The following is an 8094-nucleotide window of genomic DNA, read 5'->3' as shown; positions in this document are numbered from 1 at the left end:
AAAAAGTCAACAACCGTTGATAATATGAAAAATCGGATCAGAAAAGCTTGCAGAAGTATTAATACAGGTGTTCTTCAAAATGTTAAGGACGATTTTCAGGATAGACTAGAGTTATGCATTCAAGTAAATGCATGTTTTCAAACATCTAAAGTAATTAAACTAAATAGATCTTTGATTGGATCATATTTAAATCTTGACTGGTTGGGTTATGTCATCTTGAAAATTATTTTAAGGAAATAAAAACATTTTTCACTGAAACTAAAAATAAGGAAGTTATTTGGGGTGCACATTTAAAATGGGACACTCTGTATACTAAAGGACACAATTTCATATAATACACCATAATTTAACTGTCAACTATAAAATTATAAAAGTTTTTCATAATTTTAGAATTTTATATAAGCTATTATTAAAATACCTATGTTTTGATTTTCGTCAATACCATTTTTAGACGTATTAGTATCTATTGTACTGTTAGAAATTATCGAATTATTTATTAAAATACTGCTATTTGTGTTGGCAAAAGTGTTTGTAGTGATATCTTGAGTTTTGTCTAAAATCTTTGCCATAATTAAAATATTTAATTCTGCCACAGGTTGCTTGTAAATATTATTGTGTATATCCTTATGATGACCCATAAAGTCAGTAACAAGAGAGATTTCAGTGTCAGATAAATCAGCACATTTTGTAGCCATATCTTTACGTAAAATTGTTCCTCGTAAGCTCTCTGTATTCTCTGCTTCACACATAACAAAAAATTCACGCATCAATTTACTCGCTCTTAAATATTTAAATCGTGTTTTATCTTTACTTGGCATTCTAAATATGTATGGATTTTTGAAGCTTACGCCTGCCAAATGCCAATAGTTTATTATTACATCTACAGCTTCTTTCATTTGCATATTCAAAAGAACTGGAACACTGCGATTTAACTTGCCACGAATGATAATACAAATGTATTACTTTAGAGCAGATTTTTTTTTTTTTTCTGGCAATTTCTTATATAATTTATCATCTTTGTAATCGTCATAAAATTTCGATAGTCTGCAATATAAGCTCTCTCGACTTCTCCTGCCCAGCGACAATTAAATATTTGAATTATTGTCAATGTTGCTTCAGCAAGTGATTTCCAAGCACAAAACGTAAAATTATTTTTTACTTCTTGCATGCTAGATAATCTTCTTTTTTCTAAATAGTTATTTATCTGTTGAACGTCTGATGTTTTCGGAAGATTTACTTTTTTCTTTCGAGCATTATTAATTCGCTCTTCTGTAACAATTTTATTAACAGTACTACCATATTCAATTGTTAAGATTTTCAGAAAGCTTTTTGCTAATTTTTGTTCGTCATATTTGTATTGTTTTACAATATAAATTTATTTAATAAGATCTTATACATTTTTTTTAAACATGTACCTACAGAAGTAACATTAAATAGTACATCATAAGAGTCTGTGTTTACATTATATTTCGCAACTATATTTACTGCTTTTATGGCGATATCGTAATATTTTGGATCAAATAGCGTACATACAAGGTGTCTCAACCCACGTGTAAAATTCTATACGGATAGGTAGGTTTTGGGGAGATAAGTAAAAAAGTCCTGTATCGTTTAGAAAAATTTTCAATAGTTATTGAAAAAAAAAAATTAATTTGTCTATCTTAAGCGCGACAAGGAAGAGGCGAGCGAGCAAGGCGAAGCGACGACGCGTGAGACAGAGTAAAGAACGACATGCGAGCGAGACGAGGCGACAATTCGCGCGTGAGGCGAAGCGACGACGCATAAGGCAGAGTCAACAACGACACGCGAGCGAGACGAGGTATTCTTTACTTCATCTCGCACATTGTCGACTCACCTCACGCGCGCATTGTCTTTTCGTCTCGCTCGCGTGTCGTTCTTTACTCTGCCTCACGCGTTATCGCCTCGCCTTGCTCGCTCGCTTCTTTCTTGTCGCACTTAGGCTAGACAAATTAATTATTTTTCTCAATAACTATTGAGAATTTTTCAAAGCGGTAAAAGACTTTTTTACTTATCTTCCCAAGACCTATCTATTCGTATAGAATTTTACACATGGGCTAAGACACTCTGTATATATACAGGGTGGTCCATTTAAATTGAGACATTAAAACATCTCAAAAACACTGCGCTGCTAAATCGAAAAATGTTTCTTACAAAAGTTGTATGTTTTTGAGGGGGACATCCGGTGGTGACCTTGAGTTTGACCTTGATGTCAAATTTGTAGGACATTTAAAAGTCAACTTTAAAATCTTAAATGGAAATCTCAACTTTTTATTGCAAATTTTTATTCTTCATCAAAAAGTAAGTAATTTTGTCTGAAACATTTTTTTGAAAAATGTTAACTTATGTCCTTAAAATGTCCTTAAACTAGTCTCAAAAGTTATCTTCAAGATCATTTTAAGTAATAAGATGACATATTTCGAAATAATGTTTTATACAATAGTTGTGTGGTATAGAGTGAGACATATTGTGATATTATTGGTTTGATCTTCAGGTAGAATGTCACTATATATTCCAAATACTTAAAACTTTTTACTTCTTCTATTTCTTTTTCTTTTCATTTCCGTGACATCTTTTTCCATCTTTCCTTTTTTTCCGGCACCTCATTATTTTTGTTCTTTTCACATTCACCTCCAGTCCCTTTTTTTCTGTATATTTTTCTAAATTCTTCAACATTCCCACCATTCCCGCCTCATTTTCCGCTATTACTGCAATATCATCTGCATATGCCAATCACGAGCCCCGCTGAGCCCCGGCAACCCTGCGTCGTCACTTTTTACATATAAAAAATCGATGTTGGGACTCAACGGCACCGTCTTGATCCGTTCGCTCTCGAGCGAACAACCGATCCCAGAGCACAAACCACGGGGTGAAGCGATCTTCGTCTCGGCCAGGAACTCCTGGCGCTCACAATTCTCTCGTTCCGATCTACGAAATTCCGCACGACTAGCTAGTGGGGTGGAGCGCACTCTGCCTCCTTTGAGGACTCTCGATCCTAAGTCTGCGTTACGAATAGACCGGAGCATTAAAGATCCTGTCGCACTGTCGTGATCCTCAGGGTGGAGTGCTCTCCGCCTCGGCCAAGTACTCTTGGCTAAACGACGCCGGTCAAGGTGCATCCTGATCCACCGATCTACCGCTCATTCGCGATCATCGTCAAAATTTATTGTACCGCGCGCGCCGAAAGAACCGCGACCATATCTATCATTGTAACGTGGGCCACGCCCGCCGTTCCGCGTCCGCGTCCCGCGTACCGTCGGTCCTGCCGAAAAGGATCGTTCATAGATCTCTGTTCGAGTGCGATACACGCCGAAAACCGCGCCCACCGATACGCGACACCCACTGTGCCTGTCGTGGAGCATTTGCGACCATCCGCGAATTGTAATATGGCGCACGCGTCGTATCAATTACGATCTACGGACCCAAAGTACTCGCCGCGTAATTATACATCGTCTAGTTCGCATTTCATATCTATCTGTGTTATTGTGTATTTCTATCGACGTCGCTTGACCAAACGCAGGCCGTTGTTATATAATAAATTTGCTTACTTTGTTACTCAATTCCGTCTCGATGCATTCAAGACCTACTAACTCGAATCCTGTATCCCGACGAGCGTCCCGGGCCCTCTAGTCCGATATTCGAGATACGCGACAAAAGCAGGTCGTTTCAAATTTAATATATACACTTGATTAATTGTTTCTAGTTCTTTTCTAAAATCCGTTTGGCTATCCGGTAAAATTCTTTTTTCTTCCACCTTTTTTCTTAATCTTTCTGCCAATACCGCTGCATAAACTTTGTACGCATGCGTAAGGGTTATTCCCCTATAATCCTCTAGTTTTTCTCTATTTCCTTTTTTAACTATTGGTATAACAATCTCTTCCCTTCATTCCCATGGTACTCCTTTTCCTTTTCAAACCTTCTTACATACCTCCCATAACCCTTTCTTTATTTCTTCTGTTCCCCACTTCCACACCTTATTTCTATACCATCACTTCCTGATGCTTTTCCTCCTTTCAGTTTTCTCAGTACTCTGTCCACTTTTTCCAATTTAATCTCTTTTTCTTCCTCCCCTATTTTCCTTGATTCTTCCCGTCCCACCACTCTCCATTCCACCTCTCCCAGCAGTTTTCTAAAATGTCCATCCCATTCTTTAATCTCAATATTTTCATTAATCCCTTATCTTCTTTTTCTTCCTCTGTTAACTATTTTCCAAACATCCCCTTTCGATCTCACTTTCTCTATTTTATTTTCCCATCTCCTCTGCTCCTTCTTTTTTCTTTCACACAATTTTTTATATTCCTTCTTTGTTTTTCTGTACTCCTCACCTTCCTCTCCCTTTTCCCTCCATTCTTTTAATTTTTTCTTTCTCTTGTAGCCACGTTTCCATTAAATATATCACATCCCACTCTTTAGTTCCCTTTAAAAAATCTTTCTCTTTATTCAAAACTTCCGCTACATTTTATAAACCTATTTTAAACACTTTTCTCTCTTTTCCTTCTTTTTTAAACATATGTTTCTTATCTTCTATAATTATCTTACTGGTCTCTTTACTTTCTATATTTTTCTCTTCACATTCTCTTATTTCTTTATCTTCTCACTCTCCCCCGAATACAATTAAAAAACCTTCCGATTCTTTTCTTCAGCCTCTTTTTCCATTCTATTTTCATCTTTTCTTTCCTTTCTCCTTTTTAACTTCACTAGTTCTTCTTTCAAGTTATTCCAAATTCACTTTGTATTATCCACCCACAATTTCATGTATCCAATCTTTGCCTTTTTCCCTTCTTTTTCAACTTGTCAACTTTCACCTTTATCTTCCATTCTACCTTTCTTTCATACCGTTAAATCATCGCTTATCTATTCTCTTCTTTTTTTCAATTTCCCTTTTTTCTTTATAACTTTTAATTTCCCTTTAAAGTTTTCAAATCTGACTCATACCATTACATATCCTTTTTTACTTACTCTTCCAATCTTTCTTACTTCTTCTATTTTTACATTCACTCCCAGATCTTTTACTAATTCTTCTACCTGTCCCTTCAAGGCTTCTTATCTTTCTCTTACCTTTATTCCTTGTTTTGCAAAGATTTTAAGCGCGCGCGCAAGTTCAAAAAATAAATGAAAAAAAAACACTTAAATGAAGACGAATACTTTATAATCACACTCTAATTTATATACACTATATACAAGTCTGCATTACAGTTTTTGCCAGCACGGCAATGTTCTGTCGCCACGCAAATTCGCGGTCTTGCGTTACGCTCGCACGATACCGGTTTTTTTCCTTCGCTAATTTTGGCACTCCCAAATACCGACGCGGTCACATTGATAACTTATCGCAAAGTGGTTTTCCCGGGCGTTTCTCCCAAGGAAAAACGCGCGAATTTTAGCAATTTCCAAAAAAGGCAATTTTGGGAATTTGGCCTCGACATTGGTTATTGAGCGTCACGCAATTAAGATCCATAACATAGAGCCATTGTATCAATACACGGCACACCGTCCGACAAGCTCGCAGCACGAGCCCTCGGCCGACTGAACGTCGCGATCAGCTGCTCGTGCCTAAAAATAACGCGAGACAGCCAGCACGCTAAACCGTCTTTCGCGACCACGCCAGCGATCGACGAGTATTAAACATTCCTCTTATAATTACGTTACATTTTCTTACCTTTTTTCTCTCTCTTTTATTCTCTATTTTCAACAATTTTACTCTGTCTTCTAATCTTACAATTTCCACTTTTTCTTTTTCCTCCACTTGCTTATTTTTATCTAAGTTCTTATCCAACCCTGTTTCCCCCTATTACTTTCTTTGCTTCTTTTTCATCTCTTTCCTTTACTCTCTTCTCCAATCCTTCTATTTTCCTTATTAACATCTCTTTTTCTCTTCTCCATTTCTTCCTCAAGTTTTCTATCCACTTTTTAACTTCGTTTTTATTTTTATTTATTTTTTTTAGTTTTTTTCTTTTCGCTTCAAAACCTGCTCTTATCTCTTTTACTATATCTATTACATTTACATTTTCCTTCTGTCTTTCTTTTTCTTTTTCTTTTTCTAAACCTGTCATTTTCACCGATGATCTCTTAATCTTTATACTTTTTTTTTAACATTTCTGCCTTTTCAGACTCAATGCTTTTCTCTTGTCTCTCCTTTCTTTTCTCCCCTTTTTTGAAAACCAAATAATCGGTAGACTATGCAACCTGTCTCTTCCCCAGCTTTCTGCTTTCAAAAGTCTTCCAACTCCAATTTAACATTTTCTTCTCTTTCCCATCCTTTCCCCTCCTTACCCTCCAATTTCATGTCATCATTCTTTTTCACAATTTAAACCTGTCAGTTTTTTCTTTACTTCTCTACCTTACCGACTCTTTTATTTCCTTTAATCTTTTACCACCCTACTTACAGCGCTACTCCCTTCTTTATCCACATTTTCCTCTTTATATAGACTATTCTCTATGCCTTTACCCAATCCTATCTGCTACTCATTCAAACCTCTTTTCACTTTCCCCTACTAAATCCCGTTTTTTTACCTTTCTACCTAAATTTCCACTTTTCTTTCCAATCACTCTTTCTTTCTTCTTTACACCATCCCCTACTACCTTCTACTTTCCCTAAAACCTTCTACTATTTCAATACTTTAACCAACTTTATCCTTCTCGACAATTACACACAACAGTCATTCATGTCATCGGAAACGGAAGTCAGATCAAATAGCATATATAATTGTTCTATTTTTAGTTTAATTGATTTCAGTGCAATCAAAAATCGTCCAACAAGTCGCAATTGTTATCTTACATAATCTTCTAGATGCTGTAATCTATGAATTTGACAGAGGTAATTGCCATATAGTATAATAAGTAAATCATATTTCATCACTCTCTAAATGTTATCATTTCGCATTACTGGAAAAATATCTTTTCGTAATTTAAAGCTTGCTCGACTATGAACGGATTGTGCAGTGCTTTGTGCTAGTTTTAATATATTTCAAACTGTATCTTACTTTTTAGCTCAAATGCGATAATAATGCCAGAGATTATTTGTTGCATAATGCCCTTTTCAATTAAAACATGGTAAAAAATGAGTACCAAATTGTTTATATTTCTCAGTAGATCTTCTTACAACAATTATAGTACTATTATTTAGATTGGTTCCGTAAGAAAAGACAGCGGAAGCATTGTATTGTTTTCACTTGAGTTCTTTAATTTCGGATTTACAAGTTCTCACATCTTCTAAAAGTGAGCGTTGGCGTCGGCACCTAGTGCAAGTCAACAGAAGAAGCCCACAAGCATTGGCTAATCTGATAAAGTTTCTGCCTGGAGTGAGAGAGTGTACTAAGAAGAAAAGGAGGAGGATGGGGTACAGGTTCTCACCCAAATTCTTCTCCCAAGATGTGTGTACATAATAGAAGGACAGGGAATTCAAAAGCCCGACGGCCTTTTGTGAAGAAACTGTGGAAAGCAAACGGTTGCGACACCGCTACTTTTGCTACCGATGCTTATACAGAAGCTTCTAAAATGTTATCGGACTACGAGGCTTATCTCAGAAAGGAGAAATATGGAAAAGCTCTGAAGCGCAAGGCTGCCATCAAGACAGAGATCCGGTCTCCAAAAGTAGGGGAGAATAGTGAAGAAGTCATATTTTCAGGGAAAGTGGACGACCTTGCCAACAAAATTTCCGACGACTACACCCAGTTCGGAAATACTAAAGAAGAAAAAGATAGTATATTTGTCCTTATTAGTAGTATAACATCGGTGGACCACGCAAAACAAAGAACACCTTTGGAGGACCCTGATTTTGTGACGGGAAAGAATGTCGTCGGTAGCAGCCAGGAAGGCGGAGACACAAAGGTGATAACTAGGACAAAAACTAAATTACCATCACTTACAAGCAAGGGCCCCGACAGGATAACTGAGGCAAAGAAAATCGAGAAAGTTGAAAGATCTACTTCTCGAGCCGAAACTATATGTTAGCTAAGTTTCAAGAATTACAATACTGTCAGTGGGTACATGAGAGGAGGAGCAAAGAATAGAGCGTGGACTACATACTTGGTCAAAGGATACGCGAAAATCGTTGAAACGACCTGTCCGCGTGGTCCT

The 8094-nt window shown here is 36.7% G+C and overlaps 1 pseudogene; it reads right to left on the bottom strand.

Annotated features, from left to right (window-relative positions):
- Window positions 1-964: 964 nt before the first annotated feature.
- Window positions 965-7044, bottom strand: LOC139112622 (uncharacterized; annotated as a pseudogene).
- Between the last annotated feature and the right edge of the window lie 1050 nt (window positions 7045-8094).

This window comes from Cardiocondyla obscurior, unplaced genomic scaffold (genome assembly GCF_019399895.1).
Source record: "Cardiocondyla obscurior isolate alpha-2009 unplaced genomic scaffold, Cobs3.1 scaffold38_0_513239, whole genome shotgun sequence".
Classification (NCBI taxonomy): Eukaryota; Metazoa; Arthropoda; class Insecta; order Hymenoptera; family Formicidae; genus Cardiocondyla; species Cardiocondyla obscurior.
This window is presented reverse-complemented; position numbering and strand designations above follow the sequence as displayed.